Below are 27,602 nucleotides of genomic sequence, written 5' to 3'. Positions count from 1 at the left end.
AATAAACTGCTTTTTGTAAAATCAAGGTTGTTTTTTAATGTGAAATGTATTTGAATTTTTTTTTTTACATATTTTATCCTCCTCCTCCATTCTTTCCTCCCTCCACATACGTGTGTATATTGCAAGATGGTGTGTATATTTATTTTTACATCTGGATCCCTGGGAAATCCCAAGTTATGTTAAGAGAATGAGGTCTTTAGAAAAGCTGAAAAGAAAAAAAAATAGATACTTTTTGAATAATAACACAAAAGGATAGTCCATACATTTATTAATTCATAAAATAGTTATTGAGAACAAATTATGAGCTGTGTATATACTAGGTATTGGGAATTCAATGCTAAATAAACACAGATGTTTCCTACCCCCATGGAGACCAGAGCTTTGTAAGTAAAACAGTACTCAGATAATCACCCAAAAATAAATATAATATTACAAACTATTGTTATCTCCAAAAAAGGGAGATGAATTGTGCCATTAGAGTCTTAATAGTAGGATTTGACTTGGTTATAACCATTATGGAAGCCATCAGAGAGGAAAAAATGACCTAGCTGGGAAATGAAGAAATAATAGATATTACATAGAGAGAGCTGGGGGAAGTTGTTCTAGCATACAGTTCTCCTTGTGCAAATAAAGGGAGATGGCATGCTTGAGGAACTGAAAGAAGACTGGCATGCTGTAGTACAGAAAGAAAACAAAAGAGCAATGGGGAAGACATTATATATACCTGATCTCGAATAGCTAATGGCTAATTTATGACCTGTGTCCTGAAGCCAATAGGAAGCTGGAGAATATTTCACTGAGATTAGTGACATGATCAAATTGTATTTAAAAATGAACAGTGTGTTCTATCATGCATGAAGAATGGATTGTATGGGATCAAGATTAATTTAAAAGTGATTATTCAGAAGGATATTGCAATATTCCAGATGAAGAAGATGTTGATGTTAAGGAGAGAAAGAGAGAAGATGATGTGACATAATTCTGAGGTAAATCGATAGGGCTTGGTGAAGGATTGATTATTAAGGGGTCTGAGAAAAGAAAATGTCAAGGAAAACCTCTAGGTTTATAATTTATTTAAAAAAGGTGGATGGAGGTACACTGAAGAAGACTATATTGGGAATAAAGGAGTCAATCATGATTTTAATGTGGGACATGTTCAAATCAAGTAGAGATATCAAGAACAAAATTTATATGCAAATTATGAGAGGGTTTTTTTGTTTTGTTTTGTTTTGTTAGATGCAGGTTTCTTAAAAGTGAGTTTCATGGTCATAGATAACAATTTAGGCCCTGCACATTAACACCATGACTTGATCAATATAAAGCATGGAAATTTGGGCTTTTTGTGAAGGATCAAGAAGGACATTGTCACTTAATTCCCTGTTTCCTTAAGCAAAAATGTAATGTGTTTCCAACCCCAATCCTTTAGTTCAGTGGAAGGAAAATGTGACACAACCAAACAAAAAACAGCCTGAATCAGAGGACTAAAGGATGAAGAAGCAGATCCCATTGCAAAAGTTGAGCAGAAAGGTTTGAGACAATGGAGGAAGAGAGAAAGAGATCACAGAGACAGAATTTCCTTATATCTATCAGAGATGGATTTAGATACAGACTGATAAGAGCAAAGGAAAATAGAAAAATGCTTTGTGTACCTTCTTTTTGCTGGAGGGAGAGAAGAGAAAAATTTGATCATTTAAGACCTATGGGCTATACTTTGCTTTCTTATAAACTTTAAGAATAAGTCTCTTGGAGTATTAATCTATAGGAAAATTGCTCTGAAATGCAGTATGTCTCCAAGCATATTATAATGCTGAATTTGTATTAAAGCACATTGTAGAATTAAGTCAATTTGCAGGTCTTCATAGCAGCTAAACTGTTAATTTTTGTCAAAGCAAAAAGACATCTGGCAAAAGCAATAATGGCCCTGGGATTGACTCTCTCAGGAAGGGGATATCATGAACAACGGTGATTTTAACTCTAGAACTTTGTTAATTGGTGGGTCTTATTTTGAGAATGAATCCCTAAAGAAAAATGAATTTTTTTTAATTTTTTTCTTTTTTTTTTTTTTTTTTTTGCCTTGTGATTTTACCATACAGGGCTCTATAAGAGACATCCAAGGCAAGGCAGCTTTGTGGACAATAGTTCACATACAGCCTTGTCCAATATGTAACTGTTTAAAAAGTAGGTTTGCTTCTAGAAAAGGAAGGTAGATTCTTGAGCAATATCATGAAGTTGGTGGGAAGACTCAAAGCAACAGTAAGACATAGGAAGCCCCAGGTATCTGGACTGGTGCCCTGGAATAAAGGATATCTCAAGTGATGCATGCTGTGTTGTAGGTCTCTAATACTAACCCCAGGTTTGGTTGTCTTTCCCTAAGAGGGCTAAACTCATAGTCATACTCAAGGATATAATTTATTACAGCAGAAGGATAAAACAAAATTAGCAAAGGGGAAGGTGTGTGGGGCCTGTTATTGACTGAATGAATGTTTACATTCTTCCCAAATTCATATGTTGATGCCCTAACTCCTACTGGATGGTGTTTGAGGATAAGGATTTGAGGAGGTAATTAAGATTAGGTAAGGTCATGAGAGTAGAGTTCTGGTCTGATGGGATTAGTGGGCCTTATAAGAGGAGACAGTAGATAGCATGTGCCGGCTCTCACTCTCTCTCTCTAGATCTTTATATATCTGTATCATCTATATCTCTATCTACATCTCTCCCTCATCTGAGGATACAGGGAGAAGGTGGCCAACTACAAGCCAGGAAAGAGTTCCCACCAGTACCCAACCATGATGACATCCTGATCTAAGAATTCCAACCTCCAGAACTGTAATAAATTTCTTGTTTAAGCCACCCAGTTTATAGCTTTTTGTTATGGATACCCAAGCTAACTAATATAGCACTTTTGAGAAGGAAACTAGGTACAAGAGTCAGAGAGTTCTCTTCCAGGTGAGTCACACAGTATGTGCTTAATTCCTCTGGTAATGAGCTGTGGCGCCATGTGTAAAATGTTGTCTACCAGAGAAATTTGTGGGAGTCTCAATACCCAGGGTTTTAATTGAGGGCAGGTCACATAGGCACCCTCTGTCTAGCACATTCTAGACTCCTGGAAGGTAAGCAAGTGTTCAGCATAAACCATGTTGTTTGTACAAACAGTCTAGGCACAGTAAGCCATTCTTAGTTTGGGCAATAGTAGAAACCCTCCCTAAATCTCAGATGCCAGACTAGGGCCAATATTACAAGCAGGTATTTCAAAGGATAGCAGTCTCAAGCCTGGTACATTAACTCTTCTAAATATAGCCCAATCTGGACTGTACCAGCTCAGAAAACTGAGGAATTTTACAAGGAAAGAAAAGTGAGGGTTGAAAAATGAAGCATTTGAATGGTGCACTGAACATAAGAAAGAAATATTATAACATAAAATTTCTGAGAGCTTGAGAAACATTGACAATTGATGTAAACTTTGGGGGCCTAGTCTGGAGGTGGTGCCTGGGGTGAAAGCCAGGACTCCAACATTACCTCTACTTGAATGTTTACTGACACTCCGTGAAGAGTTTGACAGCAGAGAAATTTCCAAGGAAACACATGTGGAATGTGAAACCAACTGGCATAAGAAGTTGTAAAGAATTTAAGCTTTGTAATAATATGAAAATATTATTTACAAAAGGCAGTGCAGAGGGGAGACCAAGGACTGAGTTTCAGAAAGCCAGGCAATGATCAAGAACTTGTAGGTGGGACTCACCTCACCTATAAGGGTTATTTTAGCCTCAATCCCTGACTCTCGAGGAATTTTAGAGTTTCCCCCCCCCAACCAAGATTCTCCTTTATTGCTAGAATTAATTCAGGTGGAAAAGAGAAAGTCATAACACACAAATACCCACCCTACCTAACCGCCCCCCAACACGTACACACACACTATTCATAGCAGGAGTTTAAGACAGTGTCTTGACTCAAGTTCATACAATGCCGAGCAAAAGAGAGGGCCACAGGGCAGAGAAGATTGTTACTTTGGTAGCCATATTAAAGTAAGTAGAAATTGGAATATTTCTGACTTCACCTTCCACAACCATCACAAATTCATATAGAACATTGGCCAAGAACTCAGTAAGGAGGTTGAAAGTGGAAACAGAAAAAAAAGAAGAAGAAGAAGAAGAAGAAGAAGAAGAAGAAGAAGAAGAAGAAGAAGAAGAAGAAGAAGAAGATAGAAAAGTGGCCTTCTGATGGCAATTTATAAACTTTTATATTCTGAATATCCTGGTCTTGGAAAGGCATACTTTTCACTAATAGATACTTTAAAATAGTCCAATGCCCTATACTTGGGGCAGAGAACCATAGCCTCAGAGATACTTCATTATGAAGACTGTGGTCATTGGGGGACATTGGGGAAAAATATATTCTCTAGTATGGGATTCTCTCTTCTAAAGCATTCTAAACAAAGAAAATAATATTGAGGTTTTTTATTTTTGGAAGTATCCAAACTGACGGAAACCAAAAATTCAAGGACTATCTCCAGTCATTATCAAAGAGATTCCTAAATAAGATATGTAACAAAAATTTATCAAATAAGCAGAAAATTTTCAGTCCAGAGCAGAGCAGTCAGTGAAGGTGCCATGTGTGTTTTCTTCTCTAGTCATTCAAAATCCTAATAAATGGAAACACCAGTTTTATACTCCATTTCTTTATATCCAGGAGGGAGAGTACATTAATGCCCAGACAGGGGTAAAGGACAAATTCAGAAACCATTTCCAAGTGGCATGCTAGTTAACAGCTTTGGCAGCATAAGGATGATTTATATGTATGTGTACGCTCAAATAAATATAAAAATATGCATATACAAATTTAAGAATAAGCACACACACCACACACACATACACACACACACACACACACACACACACATTCTCTTCCAAGGAATTAAAATTGGATGATTAGTCTTGATACGAAATTTCAGAGGCACACATAAACTACTAGCTGCTGCAGGAAGGTCAATTTTCGTATAATGATGAACCCCAAGAAATATAATTAGAACCAGTTATGGTTGGAGCTTTCAACTATATAAAGTCCACCAACAACAGGACTACCTGTGAGGAAATCTCCTAGGCCTTAGGGTACTTGTGATGATGACTATGGGCAGTTTATCTCTTGCCCTGCCCTTCAGAGATTGTATTTGGGGGTTAAACTTTGAGGAAATGGAGGTGGAAGCCATTGGCAATGCCCAGGTTAAGTCTATCATACAACTGCTACTTTGGGAATCGTAAATTCCTTCTATAGACCTGCACTGAAGGTATAATGATCAAGACTATGAGGACAGTTATTGTGTCTGAGTTAAACAAAAGGATACTTTGATTTTTTTGAAGGGAGGAGGTAGAATTTCAGTGAAGCAGAGGAACAAATCCTCTAAGACATTGACAAAAATATAAATATAGGCCTAGGTATAAGTATATCCCCAAACATGATCAATAAATAAAATATGCAAGTATTCACACTAGATAAATTTGAATTGGAAATGAGTTCACAAAACAATTTTAAATAGACAAATATATTATAGAATCATAAAAAACGTAAGAAATACTTGGAATTTAGGTTTGGTTATCTTGTGAATTTTACATATAATACTTGAATGAAAACCTTACTTTTTTTCCCCTGAGAACAGGTTTTCCTAACATCATATAGAAAAGAGGTAAAAAATGAAAATGACAAAAAAATGAAAATGTGTTTCAAATCTATATTCCTTAAAACTTTTTTTAAAACTATTTAGTAGTCATTTCACAAACACGCAAAAGGACATTATGTTTAAATATGTAGGAAACACTGGGTCAGATGAAATTACACAGGTTTCCTTTGTGCAGAAAGGGAAAAAGCTGTAAGATATTGTGCATACAAATTGGCAAAAAATAGATGGTGCTTCATTTCTGAAATGATTTTTTTTAACTGAAACCTGATTTAGGGAAACATTTAAAAGCTGCAGAAGATTTGGAAAAATGCAAATCTCAGGAGAATTTTGCAGTCTTTTCATACGTAGAGAATGTTCTTTCTAGAAAACTGTGGTATCATCTGTATTTGGTCGTTCTTGGTTCCTGACACAGAGCCCCTAAAACCCTCAAAATGCCCTGAATGATAGAAGTGTCTTCTGCTATTCATAAAGAGCCCCACACCTGAGTTTATATTATAGGATTTAACTCATGCTGGGACTCCTAGATAGCTTCAGGATGGAGACTGATCACCAGGAAAGCCAAACACAGGATTAGAGGTTTGGAACTTTCAGCCCCACCCTCTGACTTCTGGAGAGGGAAGGGGACTAGATGTTGGATTCTAAAAACTCCTGAACAATGAAACTTGGAAACCTCCTTCGTTGGTGAACATGAAATATATAGGGAACATATATAACATGGATAGATACATAGCCAGGGCACAGGGGTGTAAGAGCAGCTGGCTTCAGGGGTCCCAAACAAACCAGATTCTGCCACTTGGCATTGACAAAATCCGAAGGCAGAGAGACAGTGATGGTGAAACAAAAAAGGACTTTATTTCAGTGAACCCAACACCTGGAAGACAGCAGACTATATTCTCAAAGACTGTCTCCAAACTGCTGAAAATATTGCTAGATTTATATAAGGAAAATGTGGGACAAAAGTCGGTGGATACTGCAAGTGGGCAGTAAATATCAGGTTGATAGTTGTCAGTCTTGAGGGGTCTTGCTGGCTCAGGGCAGTCCTTATTGCTGGAGGGGATAGTTTCAGTTCCCATCAGGGGATATTTTGCCCACTGGGTCTTTTACCTGAGTTAAGAGATAATCTGGAAAGAAGAACTTAATATTGTCTTTTCCATTTCGGCCATTTGGTGAGTGAATGGTAACATCACCTTGTGCTTTTAATGTGTATTTCCCTGATGATTACTAAGATTGAACCACATTTCTAATTGTTGTTGGCCTTTTTAACCTTCTCTTTTGCAAAGCTTTCAAGTATTTTGCCCATTTTAAAAAAAGATATATATTGTTTTCTTTGATTTGTAGGAGTTTATTTTGGCTGTAAGATCTTTATTAGATATATGAATTCTGAATATCGTTTTCCACTCTAGTTCAAATTTCCACTCTCTTACTCGTGCCTTTTGATGAACTGGAGTTCTTAATTTTAATGCAGCTTAATTTGTCCTTTTTGCAAGTTTTACAAACTGTTTAAAAAATTATTGCCTGCTCCAGGATCAAAAAGTTGTTCTTTGATATCTCCTTTCCAGAACTTTATGATTTTTTCTTTTACATTTAGATCTGCAATCTATCTGGATTTCATTTTTGTGTGTAGTGTGAGGTAGAGGTAAAGATACTTGTTTTCATAAATTGATTTTCAGTCAATATGCATTGATAGCACAATCATTCTCCCACTTCACTGAAGTATTACAGTGGTCACTGTCATAATTTAATGTCATAATATAGATTTTTATGTACTCCCAGAATTTATATCCTGTTCCATAATGTTTTTTTTCCTATTACTTTTTTCAGGATGCAAGGTTTTAATATAGTTTTATAGCCTTATAGTAGAATTACATTTGGTACTATAATATCCCTAGTTTGTTCTTCTACTTGAGGGTTATTTTGTCTTTTCTTGGCACTTTGCCTATCCTTATGAATTTATAATCTGTTTATCAACTTCTGAGAAAAAAAAAGGCTCTGGACACTTTGATTGGTATTGCCAATAAATAAATAAATTTGAGGAGAACTGACATATCTACCATATAGAGTCTTCACACATAACTATGTTATTTATTTTGGTCATTGGTTTATTCAATAATAATTTTAGTATAAAGTCCTTGTAAACCTTTGTTTGATTTGTTCTGAGATATTTGAATATTTTTATTGCTTTGTAAAGGGTATTGGTCCTTAAATTTCCAACTGTTTTGTTTTATTTCTATAGAAATATATTTTTTCATATTGATAATTGTATATACATGAATTGTATATACATGAATTTAATAAAGTGATTCATATAAAAATTTAGAGTTTTTAGTTGTCATGTTATCTCCAAGAAAATAAGTTTTATTTATTTCTTTCCAATATTTATGCTCCTCTGTCTCTTTTTTTTTCTTGCCTTATTGCAATGGTTAGACTCTCCACTACTATATTAAAGTGGAAATAGTGTCCTCCTCCCTCTCTGTAGGGTAAAGTCTTTAATTTTTTTAAACACTAAATGTAATGCCCTCTAGGTTTTCTGTAGATATTCTTTGTCATTTAAAAATTTTCACTGAGTCTGAGTTTACTAAAAGATTTTTCATGAAAGGTTGTTGAATTTTAGTCAAATGCTTTTTTTTGGTTTCTCGTGATGTGTTTTTTTTTTTCTTTCTTGAAAGTTCTTGACAGGATCTAGAATTCAAGGTTTTGTTAGCCTCATAAAAGGCGTTAGAAAAGGTCACCTTCATTTCTTTTTTTTCTGTTTTCAGAAGACTTGGTGCAAGATTGAGGTTATTTCTTTTTAAAATAGTTGGAAGAGATTTCACTATTAAAGCCATCTGGTTGTACAGTTTTCTGTGGGAATTTTTTTTTACATAATAACAAATTTAATTTCTTTAACAGATGCCTCACTACTGAGGATTTACATGTCATCCCTTAACTTCAGTAAATTGTATTTGTGGGGGATTTGTTCATTTTAATTAATTTTCAAATTTCTTTGCTTAAAGTTGTTTGTAATGTTATTTTATTATTTATATTATTGATCTATATTTATGCCCCTTTTCCATTTTTATTTTAGTTTTTCTGTTTACAATTTTTTTTGCCTTCATCACTTTTGTTCAGGATTTATCAACAATTGGGGCACATGGGTGGCTCAGTCATTAAGCATCTGCCTTCAGCTCAGGTCATGATCCCAGGATCTTGGGATCGAGCCCCGCATCACATCAGGCTCCCTCCTCAGTGGGAAGCCTGCTTCTCCCTCTCCCACTCTCCCTCATTGTGTTTCCTCTCTCACTGTATCTTTCTCTTCAAATAAATAAATAAAATCTTTAAAAAAAAGGATTTATCAACAATTAATATTTTCAGTCTTTTCAAAATTCTAATGATTGGCTTTATTATTTTCTCTATTCTACAGTATTTTTAAGATTTCATTCATTTCTATTTTCATCTTTAGTATTCCTTCTTTTGTTTTGCATATTCTTCTTTATTAAGATAGAAAGTTAAAATGTTGATTTTTATCCTTTCTTCTCTCTCATACATGTATGTAAGGCTAAGTTTCCCTTTAAATACTGCTTTGTCTATATTGCACAAGTTTTGATCTGTCATATTTTATTATAATTCAGCTCAATAATATTCTAATTTTTATGCTAACTTATTCCTTCATCCATGAGTTGTTTAGGAATGTGTTACTTAATTCTCAGGCAGTACATCTTTTGCTAGTACAGTTTTGTTGCTGTTTTCCATCTTAATTCTATAATTAGAGAATATACTTTAAATTGCCTCAAATATTTTAAAATTTCAAATTGTTTCAATATTTTAAATTTTGTTGAGGCTTTGTGATGGTTCACCATATGGCTGATGTTGATGAACCTTGCATATGAACTTGACAAAAAGATAAATTCTACTTTTGTTGGGTTCAGTGTTCTATATATGTCAATTAGTTCCAGTGTGATAACTGTGATATTAAGACTTCTTTTGTCCTTCTTTATTTTTGAGTGATTTTTCTATCCACCTGCAAATACACTCCAGATAATTGAACAAAATCCTTTCAGATTGATTCCCTTCAAATGAATTTTTAATATTGCTTTAGGTGATTTTAATTTACATCCATTTTTTTAAGAAGATTCAGTTGAGAGATCACTGTTTTGGCCATTGAAGTAATCCTTAAATGGATGACAGTATTCCATTTATGGCACAAGTTTATACTAAACACACACCCTGGGAAGCTCTGCAGAATAATCCATTAACAGTATTTTTTTAAATAAGTTTTACAAGTAAATGCAATCAAGTGAAAGCATGTTTCTTTCATAGATAAATGTTAATTTTACCTAACATTATAGCATTTCATAAATGTATGTGGTTAAAGTAATAAAAGGGAACATGTCATTTACATAAAATCTAACTATAGATTTTAACATTAAATATTCTTTGCTAATTGTTCTATGAATCACAAATGATTCCCTTATTATGAATTATTTTTCTCACCAAATATTCTCAGATTATATGTGGAAGTAACAACTCATCAAAAAAAGAGAGAAAAAAATCAAGAAACAAAAAATAATCTCTAAATTAGATATGGCAAACTGGTGGCCTAAGGGCAAAATTTGGTCTTCAGAAATGTTTTGTTTGATCTGTGGAATTTTTAAAAAATTAGTCAATATTTTAACAGTGGGAGATGTTATATAAAAATGACACTGTTAATTATTTTGAAATATTATAAATTTGACAAAACCAATGCCATAATTTTCTCTGCATTCCAGCACCTTCAATGTTAGAACAAGAGTCTGCATCCTAATAGCTTCACCCAATTAAATTTTCTGCCTAAATGTAGAGAGGTATTTGCACTTCCTGCTATAAATAAGTTCTATGACTTTAAGCATCCTAGCAATTATCAGTCATTCCACATTTTATCAAATGTACTGTGTTTGGGGTGCTGATTGGTTGGAGGATATGGTAAGTCAATCTATGATAGAGATTGTGGGCAACAAATGGCAAATAATATGCAAAGCAATATGCATCAAATTTGTAAAACCATATACTTGGAGATCATTTTAACAAAGTTGTTAGTGGGATTTTAATTAAGTTAAAGTTATATCTGAGGATTTTTAATTTAAAAAAATTGAATGCACATGAATAACATAACCCTAATAGTGGTGACATGGCATCAGATATAGGAGCAGAATGGAAAACAGAGGTAGAGGAAGAGACTGGGACCTAATTATTGTTTTCTAAGGAGTCTCCCTTTTTTCCCAAATTCCAGGTCTTTGAAACAGAGTAGCAACAGAGAATTCCCCACAGTGACCAACATAAGAATATCTTATTTGGGTTGCCTACAGTGGTCAGGAAGTTCAGTGTTTAATATCCAGGGTGTATGCCATATAACACATTTGATGTCAACAGAGCTTAATGGTAGCTTCTGGAATGATGACTGTCTTAAAAAAAAAAAGTGCCATTTTCTGGAATCAGAATGTCAGTTTGGAGGGGAACCTGAAGGAAAGCTGACTTAATCATAAGTCTCTGAGCCATGTGGAATCAAAGATTCTGACATCATTTTGCCTGGAAATATTGTTAGTCCAACAGTCTAAGATAGGGATATATTTTCAGAGAAAAAGGACTTAAGCAGCCCAGAAGCTGTGGTAGATTAGTTATTCACATTTTTTTTAAAGATTTTATTCATTCATTTGAGACACAGAGATACAGAGAGAGAGAGAGCATGAGCAGGGAGAGAGGCAGAGGGAGAGGGAGAAGCAGGCTCCCCGCTGAGCCAGGAGCCCGATGTGGGGCTCGATCCCAGGACCCTGGGATCATGACCTGAGCCGAAGGCAGACGCTTAACCATCTGAGCCACCCAGGCGCCCCTCACATTGTTTTTTAAGGTGACAAATAATTCACTGTGGAAGTTGTTTGCTTCTTTAGATGCAGAGACACATTCCAGGACTACAGATTTTGGATACACTTTCCAACTAAAAGAAAATCACTTGCCTGATTTCCCTGAGTCCATGTTGATTATGGAATGTGCCTTGACTGAACAAAACCAAGTAGCAATATTTTAAATGTCCACAGCTCTTGAATCTTCCATTAAGAGAAATGGATGAGACCAAGTCATGGTTTAAATATAAGACAGAGAAAAAAATGTAATCGAAAAGTATAAAGTTTAAATAACTGGACAGAAAGCTGAAACATGGAAAGCGTTTCTCTTTTTGAACCTATGTGTATAGAATAATTTTTTCCTAACTCAATGCAGTTAAATTTAGCTGCCAGGAAGGAAAAGAATAAGAAAACATCTGTATAATAATTTGAACAACACCATAGTAATCTTTGGATAACAGCATTGATGTAGCTTAAAAATTCACCAGAATACAGAGTTTCTTCCATTTTAATTTTCATGTAATTCACTAATACATCTAGTTAGGAAGAGTTTTTATAATCTACCAGGACTGTATTTGCTCACCCAGAAATTACCTGGATTAATTACTGAAGGTTTCCACAGATATCAGCATCTTATTCTTCACCTACCTTGAACCTTGAAACCATTCCCTGTGAAGACATACTATGAAAACATACACAGATGGCCTTGAAATTTAAATGTATAATTGGAATTTCCCCCTCCCCACCGAAAAAAGAAACCATTCTGTTTGGGGGCTGGGATGGCTAGTTATCCATGACACACTTCATAACTTTATTTCTAGTCCATTAAATTCAATATAGACAGAAGTTTAAAACTAGTACCAAATAAAGGCAAATGACATACTTTTAAACATTTAAGACAAATCATCAACCAGTTTCTACTGACATACTCAAACACTTTCACATTCTAGTGCAATTATTCTTTAGTTCTTCCTGTTGCTAAAATGTTTATTATTAAACAAATAATAAAAACAATTATAAATGAGTGAGCACTCTCCTAACCTAAATCTAAGGAAAATAATTTATTGGAATACATCTTCATTTTCATGTGAAAATTTTTCATTAATTTTTATGGGCCTTTTATATATGAACATTCTGGGGAGAGGATGTGGAGCCTGGGGAACTATGTCACAATTATTATATTTTCCTGGATTATATATTATATTATATTATTATATTATATTTATTATATTAATTTTCCTGGATTTTCCCATAGCTTGGACATCTTTTGGTTTTTATTGGTATTCTATTTTTATCCTACTACCATGAGTACTCTATGACATGATGAAAACTTGATAGCTACTCTTTTTATCAAAATCTCAGGATTTTTTGGTATATGACACTCTCATGTATAGTTTTAAGAATTGACACAATACCCACAGTTATCTTTCAAGATATTTTAATAGGAATAAATGTATTCATTTAACAAACCTTTATTGAGATCTTAGAGTGTGTCATGGACCAACACTAAAAAGAACTGTAAGAGCTGGAAAAAGTAACCAAACAACAAATACAGAAAGAAATATACAAATGGCATAATACAGGTGAGAAGAGGTATTATTTATTCACCTAGTTTTTTAAAGTTGAGTGGAAATTAACACAGGAAAGAGGTGAAGAAATTGTTCCTGGTGGTAAAGGTACAGAGGCATTAAGAGAATGGAACAACCATAGAGAATAACGAGTAATCTGCTATGGCTGAAGCAAAAGTATGAGTGGTGGATTGGTGAGAAATGGGTTAAATAGGTCATCAGAGACCAGGCTTCAAAATTGCAGGGAAAAAATTCATACTGAAGCTATTGAAGAATTTAAATGAGAATAACCAAGTAAGACTGTATTTTAGAAAGATTGTTCCAGTGGCTGTCTTGAGCATGCATGGATTGCAGGAGGGTGAAACTGGCAAAGGGAAATAGGCAGTGATAAAGGAGATAAGGAGGAAGTAAGAAGTATATTACAGGGATAACAAGTAGAGTAGAAAGGATTTGGATGTGGAGAAGAGAGAAAAAATATAAAAACTTTCTTGGGCAACAGGCTGATTGGGATTAGTGGTGACTCTCCCTGAGTTGGAATTCAGAGGAAGTGGAAAATATGTTTTGGAGGAAAGAAAAGGATATTGATTTTGGCTATGTTGACTGAGATTTGAGTATGATCCCTAAGTTAATAATTAATCATGATATTCAAGGAATTTAATAACTAGTAGAGCACAGGCAGTGGTGGCTAATCAGGGTGGATGGCTAATTCCCTGGAGTAAGGTCTGCAGGCCAGCCGGGAGGGAAGGAGGAGCTTAAGTGCTGGATGATTGGCAGTCCATCATAGCAGGGCTGGAGCAAGGATCTCCAGTCCAAGCAGACGGTGGCTAAGTGCATGGCACAGCAGCTTTAACTGGCTAACAGTGCATTTCACATGTTCACAGCAATACGCACGCAACCAGAATGAACACCACTCTCAATATGTGGACCTGCAGATTATGAGAACAAGCTGTATTAGAGATAGAGGTTTGGGGGCCTTTTCCCTTCGCACCAGTTCCCAGAGTCTTTTGCATCACTATACCTCCTTCCTACTCTTTCTATTGTATTATTCAATAGTGCTTTTGCTCAATTTCTTACAGGCTTATTTCCCAAAGACAGGGGAGACTCCTTTCCCCATGCTTTGCATTAAATTAATTAAATGGGTTTTTTTTAACATAAAATTGCCAAAGAAAGAATTTTAAAAATCCCAAAGACAGACATTTTCTTAGGGAATTTTAAGCAAGTTTCTTTTAATCTTCTACTTGAGATAATATTAAGTAATGACTGGATATCGTCTCTATAGGTTTTGTAATAATTTCTTTTTTTTAAAGAATAAGAACTGGGCTATCTATATTCGCAGCATGTCTCAGAGTGTCAAATACTGAGAAGAGGCCTAGATGTTCTCCTTCTTGCAAGCTGACAGTTAGCCTGCCTCTGTTTCATGGATGCTAGCAAGGTATGACATTCCCAGGTGAGGATCAAATAACTATTAGACACAGTAATTTCAGTAGCCAGAATACCAGCATTTTCGTGAGCAAGTTCCTCAGGTTCCAACTGCCCCAGGGCATGGCAAAGATGGCCAGGTGAAGCTTGCACATGAGTTAACAGGAAAGAAACTGTGAGCTTAGGAAAACACATCTTCTATTATAGGCACTAAGCATGACTCTCCTTTGCTCCAGATATGGACATTATTTTACTGTACTGGACAGTTACCAAATCTGCCCTTTGTTTTGAAGGGAGATATTATTCCTAGCTCCCAAGTCTCTTTGCTGTGCAAACATCACTGAAAAGAATCTATACCAAGATAGGCAGAAATAAAAGACATCCATTGGGGATTGTCTCCCAACAATATCTGACTGCCATTCTTTATAATCTTGATTTCTGGTAAATTTCTTCATAAGTACATCTCTCCTTTGACTACCGTGGTCAATCTGATACTAAGTGGCTGGGATCAAATCTGTTTAATTTTTCTTTTTCAGCATTTGCCTTAGAGTATTATCGACATGACTCCAAGCAGCAGAATGAGGCCTGCCTTCATATTTCAAACATGCCCTAGCATCTTGGTCTTAACCAGCCGAACAAATCAGGATATACCTTAGGAAGCCATGAGCAGCTCTCCTCAGGTTTCTGAACTGGCTATTCCACATGGCTGGAGGCATTAATCCAGTGCCACAGAGTGTAGTACCTGGCTGTAGTCCCAATTACACAGACCACATCTTTGCCTACAAGAAAGAATTCTAGGGCATATCAACATCCAAAACAGGCCAGTGAGTTGAGGATAGCCTGAAAGTCTTCGAGGGCAGGAGGAGTATTTCCTTAAACATTTGATGCACAAATCAGCTATGTTTTTGGAAAGGGGGCAGGTAAATACTTGGCTTCCACTCAAGAATTATAGTCCAGAAGGTCCCAGTTTAGTTTGAATAGATTGGATTAGTCCTTGTTTCTGGAGAGCCTATTGAGTGCGTTAAGTTCAATTTATACTATTTGTCTACACTATCAGCCAGAAAGCCTTCCTGTCCATGTGAAATGACTGGGTGACAGCCATAGCTACGGGTATGGAGAAGATAGTACAACTGTGTTAACAGGTGTTTTCCTTGGAAGATGCAAGATCAAGAGCCATCCTCTACTACTTTCCATAAACTTATCTATAAGGTGAAGGAGTGTAGTGATCAAATCATGGACAAAATCAGTGGGCATGGCACACGGTAGTATATTCAATCATGTGGTCTTTATCTTTATGATCTAGGACTATGCTGATTTAACATAGAATCCAGGTAACTGAACCTTTTGTCCAAGCTGCCACTCAAAGTATATACTAATCAGGCTGACCTGGTTTTGCCTTTAGGGTAAAGAATGAAGCATCATTCCCAAGGATGGTGGGGGAAGAAACCTGACATGGGTGTATATAAGTCCCAACTTGTTCTTCCTAATCAGTACCCAGGAAGCAACTGAGAGTGGATTATCCCTTTCTGGTTATAGTCACATTCAATGACAAAACTCCCTTACTAAGATGTGTGACCAAAGAAGAGATAAAGGTAGTAGTCAGAAACTTTTTACACCAGTTTTTGAAGAATGCTCAAAAATACCAGATGTCTATGGATGGTAAGGAACATGGAAGATACTCTGAATATCTTGAGAATCAGTTATTATTTTATTGATTTTGTATCAAAAAGCCCACCCTTGTCAGATTTCAGATGGACCAGAAAGTTGAAAACATGGCATGTTTTAGTTTCAAGGGCTGCTGTGGTGTGGCCAGAGTCAAGAGTTTCGACTAGAGCAGAAACTCTCTAACCTAAGAAAGTATCAGCATGATGAGGCATGACATCTCTAGCTCCTGAGGTGTCCTTCTCTATGTGAGTTGGGTTTTCTAAGTTCAAAAGCAAATGGAAGCTGGTAATTATTACATAAAAATTTTCTATAAATGACTTTTCTCATGTCAGTACATTCATAATTTCAGCTCCATCATTCTTTCCTATTTAGCATGTGTATTTGGGCCACCATAACAAAATACAACAGAATGGGTGGCCTAAAAAACAAAAATGTATTTTCTCACGGTTCTGAGGGCTAGAATTTCAATATCGATGTGTCAGCAGGTTTGATTCCTTCTGAGGCTTCTCTTTTTAGTTTTCAGATGGCTGCCCTTTTGCTGCCTATTCACATGTTGGTCCTTTGTGCATATACATCTCTGGTGTCTCCTTATATGTCCAAATTCCTTCTTTTTTATATGAACACCAGTCAGTTGGATTAGGGCCACCCATATGACTTCATTTCTCCTTAATTACCTCTTTAAAGGCCTTATCTCCAAATACAGTCACATTTTGAGGTACTAAAGTTTAGAGTTTCAACATATGAATTTTGGAAGGACACAATTCAGCCCATAACAGCTTATTTCCTTAAATATTAGGGTTCTAAAATGTATATCTCATCAGGGGCACTAACCTCTCATACCTTAGGTGTCAGGAAAATTTTCATACCTTCAATAGAATGGACTTAGAGAAAGGACAATTTTAGAAGCCAAGACTCAACAAAGGGAGAACAGGCATATTTCTCCCATCTTCTCATCATCCCTCAGAGGGCCATGCTGGTGATTGTGTGATCCACCAGGCACACAAGATGGGTTTACACTCTAGTGAAAAGACTCTTTCAGGGTAAGGAGTCTGATCCATGGAGGAACACACATGAGTTACAGATTTGGATGCCAGGCAGTCTGGATTGGTTTGCACTTGTTTTCAAGAGTTGTCTGAAAATAGGGACATGTTGAAAGTTGAATCCCTCTCAGTTCTGCAGGAGCTAAATGTCATTGCAGTCATTTCTGTTAGAAGAATGATGGTCATGGTCTTGTGAAGGCAAGGCCACAGTAAGCAAAGCCAAGGCCATGTCTGACAGTTCAGCCAGTAAAGATACAACAGCCACTTTAAGACTCAGACAGTTTATTACTTAATATATACAGTGAAAGGAAGAAATAGCCAAAGGTGGTTATATCCATAACCCACTTACCAAAAGGGATGACACTGAAACAAAAAGCACCAAATGGCTGCAGTGCCAGTTGTGGGAAAATCTACCGAAAATTAATTTTCATCTGCAGCTCATTGGTTCCACAGTCTGTAGCTATATCCTGAACAGAGTGGAGACACCTCTTCAGAACTTTGGAGACAATAAAAAACTGTCTCAATATGGCCTCACAGGGGAAAAAGGGGGCAAGTGAGAGATAGCCCTGAGGCAATGCCTCACAAGCATCCCGTCTTCTCCTGTTCAGAGGAGACCACAAGGAAATCTGCCAAGATTCAGACAAATGATTCAAGCTTTTGCCCTGATTCCCTGGGTAGACACACGTAAGGTTACCAGAGCACCATGGTGGTGCCATTTCCCTCCAGATCCCCTTGGATCATTTTCCTTGCAGCTAAAGGCAAAGTTTCAGGATCATTTTCAGACAGTCCTACTCTTTGTGTCAGATGTAATATTTTGTAATTATCAATGTCCACGTGAATCTTATGCAAGAGAGATGATTTCTGGGTATTGATTGCAAGATGAACTTATAATAGTCTGTAGACATAATTATATCACAAGGTAGCAAAACAACTCATTTTAAGGAAAAAAATTAAGTTTAAGTTTGAAGGCAAAGATGCATTAATAGGGATTGCCTGTTATTTCTGTCTTTGTTATTAATGACCTTAATATTACTGCCAGGAATTTGGTTATACTACAGGAGGTTACTAGGGTCGTTTGTGAAAAGCAAGTTTTAGCAGATGTTTTAAATTTCAAAACGCCTCAGTCCTTTTTAAGTCATTTTGCACTTAAATTATTTAATGTTGGCAGATAGTTGGCGCCATTTCATTAATGGCAGCAACTATGTGTTGTTTTTCCCCTTTCACGTAAATTAAGGCCTGTTGTAATGATTGGTTAGGTCACTTAGGGTGTCTGAAGGCCAGAAACTTTGAAAGAAGCCCAGGATTTTTAGAAATAGAAAAGCTCTGTTCTACATTTCACCCTAGTATGAAAAACCTCAAGACTGGCATCATCATACTGAGATTAAAATAGACTCATTCAACAAAATGTCTTTTTAGTTGTGGCATGTATATTATCTGATTTTACAAAATGTGAGAAAGTTAATCTTATTTCCTGCCATAACAGCATGTGATTTTTCAAAAATATATATTCACACAGATAAATTAATGTCATTAGCCAAATGATCATATAATTTTAGTTCATCACCTTTACAAATTGAGAAAGAAAATGCATTGCATCATAATACCTTTCACTGAAACATTGCAGAAATAGACAGTTTTAATAAGCTATACTGCTCAAGAGACATGAAAATAGAGTATTAAGAGTCAGCTTGGGAATACACAATGAGGATTAGTCACATTGCTTATTCAGTATCATACCCCATAGCATCTAACTAAATCTGTACTACATTTGGCATTAATATCTCACAGTAGAAAAAGGAAATAATCATTAAACAGTAGGAAGTGATCTGCACTGGTTATCTAATACAGTGCTTTCTAATGCAAGAAGCAGAATTCCAAGGGATTTACAATATGGCCCACTGAAGTGCTGAAGGAAGTGAAGGTATTAGATATTCTACTCACCTGTGTTCTGTCTCTTCCATCTGAATTTCATTTTTGATATATTAAATATGCAAAAAAATGCTTATTTGTGTTGCATGAATATGACTATAAATATATAGTCACACAGGCATGCAATTCAAAGAAATATAAAATGTTAACTGTGTATGATTATTTTTGCTCATGAAAATGAGAAAACAAATAAGTTTAGGAACTAAATGTAAAAATGGCAAGTATATCACACTACTTATATTACTGACAATTAAATATTCAAAAAATTTCAATGATACAAGATATTGATAACCAACAAGCTCAAAACCCAACTATCTAAAAAAAAAGACACAGGGGTGCCTGGGTGGCTCAGTTGGTTAAGTGACTGCCTTTGGCTTAGGTCATGATCCTGGAGTCCCGGGATCGAGTCCCTGCTCAGCAGGGAGTCTGCTTCTCCCTCTGGCTCTTCCCCCTCTCATGTGCTCTCTCTCTCTCTCATTCTCACTCTCTCAAAATAAATAAGTCTTTAAAAAAAATAATAAATAAATAAATAAATAAATAAAAAAGACACAATGATCTTCATAAAAATCATCTTTCAAAATAACATGTATTTGTTTCTAGTTACTACTGTAACTATGCATTCTGGAGGTTAGAAGTCTAAAATGGGTCACCAGGATTCTGGTTTAGGGAGACTCCATTTCCTTGCCTCGTCCAGCTTCTGGAGGCCACCTACATTCTTTGGCTCATGGCCTTCCTCCATTTTCAAATCTAGAAGTACAGCATCTTTCAAGCCTCGTTCCCTGTCCCTCTGCTTTGATAGTTGTGTGGCCTTAGGTCTGGCAAACTCTTCTTATGTCCCATTTACACGGACCACTGTATTTACAGGCCTACCTGGATAACCCACATTCATCTTCCCATCTCAAAATCTTTAACTTGATCACATCTGCAAACTTTCTTTTGCTGTATATGGTAACAGTCACAGATTCTGGGGATCTCAATGGATAAGGACGATTCAGTAGGCCATTATTCAACCTACCACACACATAAAACATTCTTAGCTTTTAAAATCTTCCAAACAAAACACCTTTTTTTTAAATTTAGGCCTGATATCCACTCAAAAATACATCTTTACTCTCTCCCTTCTATTAATTCTTTGATGGGGAAGGAAAAAAAATTGGGTGCAAAATCCGGTAGAATTTAGTTTTACCCCAGAGATGTGGAATCCAACTGAAATACTTACAAAATACTACCTAACAAGATTTATTAGACTGGGATTCGAACCAGGTGAGAGAAATCTAGATAAACCATTTTTATAATTCTCTCAACCTTGAGTTCTTAATGTTGTTGATTAACCTCTTTGCATTGTCTAACATCTGTTTTTCAAAGTGTCTATAATTTCTCTGTTCTAATATAGGAGAATATTTTTGTGGCCTTCACATGTAAAAGACAATTTCATTTGTGATAGAATTACTGAGGGAGCAGATTATTTCCTTCTTAATTCTGAACACACATTACTCCTTTATATTCTCAAATTATGGCCCATCTCATTTTCCTCCCATGTGGATAACTTTCCTGTACTTATAAAATGTTCCTTTGCCTAATAAGCTCTGAATATGAGCCAGGAACTTTCAGATCTACTTTACTTAGATTAGCACATTTAATCCTTGAAAAACTTTGAGGTATGTATGATCATTAACCATTTGAAGATAAGAAAACCGAGTTATAGAAGGATAAATATATAATGTCACTAAATGTATAAATGCCTTATTAGTCGATACAACTAAATTATGTTGTGGTAACTAACAACTACAAAAATCCACAAAAGGCTACATTTTGTAAAAGTCTTGTGCAGAATCTCATAATTTTCAAGGCAATTTTCAAGTTCAACTACTTTGATCTGAGGGCCCAATGTGTGCTTCGAAGCCCAAAGTTGTAGGGAAAGGCCAAAATGGTCTTGCTCTGGCAATTAAATAACTCAAACAGAAGTGACATACACTGGCCAAACACAGAACAGAACTTGTCACATGGCCTTGACTACAAATATGGTGATTCAGAAATATAATCCTATCACATGGTTTGGAGGAAAAGAGATTTAGTTATCAGTAATCTTTACAAGTATTTATGATAATGGCAAAACACCAGAGTTTCAATTCCAGACATTGTAGCTCCAGACTACTCTTAAAGCATATGCTAAACTTCTTGGAAGGATAAATAATTTTTTTAAATAAATTATACTGATATGAGAATTTATGCAATTAATTGAAAATATTTATTTGTTTCAGTTATATGCCTGGCAACATTCTTGCGGCTGTGAACACAATAGTAAACAAAGTCCTTGACTTCCTAGAACTTAATTTCTAGGTTCTGGTCTTTTCTCGATGTGAAGGTTCCTTTCAATCTATATCCAGATTGAAAATTCAGTCTTTTTAATTTTGTTTCTTTCATTTTATTTTGTTTTTCTGATAGTTCCTTTTCTTGATTTACCCAGTTTTATCAATTCATATCTTCATCAGGGGTACAATATGCCATTATTTTATATTTAACTATGGAAATAGAAGTCTTGCCAATTAAATTATGGTATTTGTTGTAAACCTCTTTGTTTTTTGTTCAAGAATATTAAAATGTAGGGGAAAATGGAGTATTAATTCTTTCTTTCCTTGACTTAATATTTATGAAAATCTCTTTCCTTCATCTCTTGACCTTGCCTAAATTTGGGCAGAGCACTTCAACAAATCCTAAATTTTAATGTTCTTGGTCAGTTATCTTTTTAAATTAATTTATTTAAGAAGTTTTTGCAATTCTATCTTATTTTACCATCCTCTGTTTTTTATTTCATCTTATCTGGTCTTCATTTTTACTCCAATATTAAATACGATTTTGGGTGTCTGCACAATTTCCAAACAGCTTCTTTCATAAAGATATAGCCCTCTGTGATAGATAGTGAGATATGTCAATTAGATAGTACTCAGGAAAAAACATACTATTCACCTGCAGGAAAGACAGTTTTCACTCAGCCTCCAGCTGTTGACTTCTTTGACAGTTTTCAGGGTCAATCTCCACTGCAAAAAACAAAAAAACATACTATTCACCTGCAGGAAAGACAGTTTTCACTCAGCCTCCAGCTGTCGACAGTTCGACAGTTTTCAGGGTCAATCTCCACTGCAAAAAACAAAAAACAAAAAACAAAAAACAAAAACTGTCTTGCTCCAGGTCATGATTTTCCGGGGACAGCCCATATCTGGTGACAGAGTGTGGTGGGACTATAAATGCCTAGCCATATCAGCCCAGATGGACAAACCTCATGAGCAATATTCACTTCAACATTTAACAAAGTGGTAGCCTACATTGCAGTTCAATTTATTCCTCTTCATAATACTACTTCTTCTCCTTTCCTTTTAAAAGTATTTTTCCCTAGTGAATATTTTGCACTCTGAACTGTATATCAGTTTACGTGATCAGGAAGAATCACCCTGCAACACTAATAATATACATTTAGTCATAGTATTCTCTGTCCTAGACCAGTTGGAAATCTTGCATAATATCACACTGATCCTTTATATTGATGAAGTCATGTTTATTGCTTGGTTGGATGAACTAGGTGTGGCTAATCCACCAATGGGATTAGTAGGACACATGTGCTCCATAGATTATGAGAAAAGCACTATGAATACTCAGTGGCCTACCATATAAGTAAAATATTTAGGAAATAGTCATCAAGGGCACCCTCTCAAATATAAAAGAAAAGTAAGCACACCTTGTAGTCCTACCATTAAGAAGGAAGTATAATGTCTGTTAGGTTTTGGGGTTTCTGGTGGCAACGTGTTCCATACCTGTGAATATTGTTATGGTTCATACACTTTTGATTTTCCCAGCTTTAAGTAGGATTCAGAGAAGGACAAGGGTCTGCAGCAGGCCTAGGCTTCAGAGGAAACAGCCCTGTCATGTGGCCCATATGATCCAAAAGACCCTGTACTATAGGAGGTGTCAATGGAAATGTAGAGGTTGTATTAACACTCAGTGGGAAATCATAACACAGGCCCTTGGAGTTCTGGAACAAGATGGTGTTGTCAGCAGTAGAGAATTATGAACCTTGGGAAAAACAGATCCTGGACTTAAAGAGAATGAATACTTGGCCATGTAATACTACATGACCATAAGAACAGAGCAGTCCATGATTAGCTAGATTCTATCAGATTTACCAAGTCATTAGGTTAGATGGACCCAGCACCATCCATTTTAACAAAGAAATGGTACATTTGCGATTGACCTCTTGAGTATGACTATAAGGCAAAAGCAAGATGCACAAGCAGGTAGACCAGAACTCTGTGACATTCAACACTGTTACATCAGTGCTTTCTTTCAACTCATGCCTCAATATAGGTCATTCCTTAAGGCCATTTTAGGAAAACAGGAAAAAAACAAAACAAAACACTCCATTTGGTTATAGATGGCCTGGATTTCCATGTGATTAAAAATTCAAAATGGATGGTGACTGCATTATGCTTCTTTCAAGGGTGATCTTCAAAGATACAGTTTAGTAAAAATGCTCCCAATGGTCAATTTCAGGAGCAACATCACCTAGTCTACTTTATGTACAATAAAGGGAACTCAGGTTTATCAAATATATGGTCATATGGCAGGTGCAAATGGCTTGGTCAGTTGGTCAAGGGCCTGGAAAGAAAAAGATTGGAAGAAGCAAGGAATTCAGGGGGAGAGGCATGAAGATGACACATTGGAGTGGACACACAGTGTGAAGATCTCTCTATTACATGTTAACAACCACCCGAGGATATTCAACGACAGATGTTAAATTAACCAACAAGAGGACAAAATCAATGGGTAGATTAATATCTAACAGCTTCTGCCATTGACCATCCATCACTAACAATAGGCACAAGAAAGAAGTGGTCACTATGGCAGAAGTGGAGAATATGTATGGGTCCAACAGAATGGACACCCATTAAGATTGATCTAGTTACTGCCATTGTCAAATCTAGCCTGCAAAAATAAAGATCATTGCTGAGGTCCCAGTGTGGCACTATTCTAGGAGACAATCCCGTCACTCACTGGCAAGATACCTATGTTAGGTTCTTTCCATAACAATATGGTCACCAGTTTGGTCTCACAGAAACAGATACATATTCTGGATATGAGTTTGCCTTTCTTGGCCTCAAGACCTCAACAAGTACCACTATTTGAGGGTTTGCAGAGTGTTTAATCCATTTGGTTGGACCCCACTTAATATTCTCTGGAACCGAGAGACACACATTTAAGCACATGAGTAGACACATGACCATGGGATCCACTGATCAGATTATATTCTATACCCGTCAGGATCTACTGACCTGATATGCAACTGAAACAATGGCTGATACATATGTAAGTCAGCAGTCTGGAGGCAATATTCTTTGAAAATGTGATGTCATCACCCAGGAGGCAGGATATGCACTAATTCAAAAACCTTTATATGTCTCTGTGTTCCAATAGAAAGGAATACATGGTTCTGTAATACCAGGGCAGGAATCAGGAGGATTCTCAGGGGCCATTATTCCAGTGACCCACTAAGGGACTTTATAATTCTTATCTCTGCAACACTGGTCTCTTTGGAATAGGAGCTTTAGGTTTCTTTCTTTTTTTTTTTTTAAGATGTTATTTATTTATTTGACAGAGAGAGACAAAACAAGAGAGGGAACAGGGGGAGTGGGAGAGGGAGAAGCAGGCTTCCTGTGGAACAGGGAGCCTGATGCAGGGCTCGATCCCAGGACCCTGGGATCATGACCTGAGCCGAAGGCAGACGTGTAACGACTGAGCCACCCAGGCATCCCAGGGTCTTTAGGTTTCTAAAAGATTAATGTTTTTGCCAGGACAAACAGTAGGTGTCCCACTTACCTATAACCTATAGTTGTCCCCTGGGCATTTTGGGCACAAAGTGCCCAGACAAGTCAATAAGAGACAAGTCCATAAGAAGTAAAGTCACCATCTTAGCAGTGGTAATTTATCCTGATCATCATAAAAAGGTAAGAGAAGTTAAGACTATGTATAGAAGCCAGGTAGTCCAGTTAGGTGCCTCTTGGTGATTCCTTGACCAATGGTGACTATAAAAAGACAAATACAGCAACTTGAGAAGTCATGATGATAAGGAGGTCAAACTCTCAGAAATTGGGGGTATGGACCCAATTACTAAGTCATCCTGGAAGCCAGTAGAAGTAGTACCTGAGGCTGAAGGTGCAAGAGACTGATAGTGGAGGAAAGAATCTATGAGTGTCAGGTGGATCCAGAGAATAGCTATAGTATTGAGCCTGTAGTTCGTCCAGCTAACCTCTCTTTTCTGTCTCCCTTCTGGAAAAGAGCCCCGTGGATTCATGGAGGAGCTGATCACCGAAAGTGTATGGAGACATAGATCCAAGAGGCACAGGGGGTAGTCTGTGGTAGTCTGTAGTCTGTAGTCCTCCAAGAGGACTGTGGTAGTCACAGAAATGCTCCATGCAGATTCCCCTTCAAGAAAGTACTTGCGGCTCATCTCCTTCATCCCTCATCTCAGCCATAGAGAGCTGCCTGCCTGAAGGTCACATGCTGGGACAGTCCGTATCTGATGACTGAGAGAGGTAGGAATATAAAGGCCTGATAGAGAACAAGCAATATCTGGTGAATGATATTTGCTCCAGGGCTCCAAGTTGTTTTGGTCAGAACATTTTTAAGCCTGTGTTGCATGGGCAACTCCTCTGTGGAGAGAAAAGCGAAGCAAATGTAAAGGCATATGACTGAAAGACAAACAGAATGACCATCATGCTAGAGGTTCCCAAATACTTCCCATTGCCTAGACGGAGACCCTTTGAGGACTTGCTACCCTTGAATTCCCTGGCACAGCCTGGATCCTTTCACAAAATCTCCCATGTGTTTTTCCCACCTTAATCTTGGTGGAAGTGGATTTCTATTTCTCACAACCAAAAGTTCTTAGACTTAGGCAAGCTACATATTTTGTGCTTACTAGCCTATGTTCTTCTTTTATAAATGTCACTTTTTTCTGTGACAAAAATATCCTAATTTTCTTTGGGTTTCTGCCATAGATAATTTTCAAATATTTGCTCTTCTCTTGCATCTTCCTGATAGTGCTTTCTTTACTTCACTTTACTTAGAATTTCAAAGGAACTTTCACCCTTTTTTCTTTAATTTCTTTATTATAGATTGACCAAGTAGAAATTTATTCAGGTGCATCATTTCATTAATCAAGATATGAAAATGTGCCTTATCTGGGCACACTTTTCATATAAGCACTAGTTAAATCCCCTCCTCATATCTAGACCTAAAAGTTGATTTACAAAATACAGTGTTCTGCCCTATTCCCATAAGCCAACCACCTCCATAGCACATAGGTTTCCTGTACTAAGCTCTAAGACCATTGCTTGATTTTTTGATAATCGAAAATAAGGGATAGCAGAATGCTGAGAATGTAATATTTCCAGGAATGTTCTCATTTCCACCCAGCTGAAGGTGCTTTAATTTGGATGAAAGTGCTTCTAGGTTGCAATGTTGTATCCTTCTTCACCACTTTCAGTCTTTCCAACTCCCTGTTGCATCGATTTCTTAGCACTGCAATTCCCAAATGGCTATAAAACTATGGGCAAGAGTACAAAAAACCCTCTTCAAACTGTATCAACTGTACAGCATAATGGTAACTATCTGGTTTTCCAGTTAGTGGGGATCTGGGTCTCTGGGTCAGACTTTAAAGTTAGAAAATAAATGAAATTTCTTTCTATGTTTCTGCTGGTAAGTCTACTCAATTTCCCACTAGTAAAGTATGGGTAAGCTCATAATCACTTTTCCCAATCTAAGTCAAATCATAGTTGAACAATTGTAGTTAATAAGAATAGCTTCCAAATTTTGGTATCAATATCTCCATGTTTCCACGCTAGTTAGTTAATTGTTTGCTTGTTTAAGCTAGCTTCTGGTCTCAGTCTACCACAACTATTTTGAAGTCAAAAATTGTTTTGTATTTGTTTAATCCATGCTCTTTTTTCTCCTACCTTCTCTTCATTCTTGACCATGCACTATCAATGATTATAATAGCCTTCATACTTACCTTTTTGCTGTGCCATTTATTAAACTATTGGGAATCTGCTTCAAGCTTAGCTTTCTATGTTCAAGTTTGTTATGCTAAGGCTGGAACTCTACAAACCATCTTTCTTAGTTAGCTAGCTGGTACCCATGAACTATGAAGTGACATGGATGAATTTTAATTATGACATGTTGATTGAGAAAGAAACCAGACACAAAAAAATACATGCATACCATATGATCCCATTTATATGAAATGCTAAAGCCCCAGGCAAAATAAATTTAAGGTGACAGAAATCACAATAGCCTTTGTTTATGGTGTGCAAGTACTGACTAGAACAGGGAACACACAAACAAAAATGTCCTTAGATGATTCTAAGGACATTTGAGGTGTCTCTATTGAGGCGTTGTTTGCACAGGAATG

The sequence above is a fragment of the Eumetopias jubatus genome, unplaced genomic scaffold (assembly GCF_037043125.1).
Source record: "Eumetopias jubatus isolate StellerSeaLion01/CBP00866 unplaced genomic scaffold, mEumJub1_p1.0 scaffold_1, whole genome shotgun sequence".
NCBI classification, from domain to species: Eukaryota; Metazoa; Chordata; class Mammalia; order Carnivora; family Otariidae; genus Eumetopias; species Eumetopias jubatus.
Note: the sequence above shows the minus strand (reverse complement) of the source record.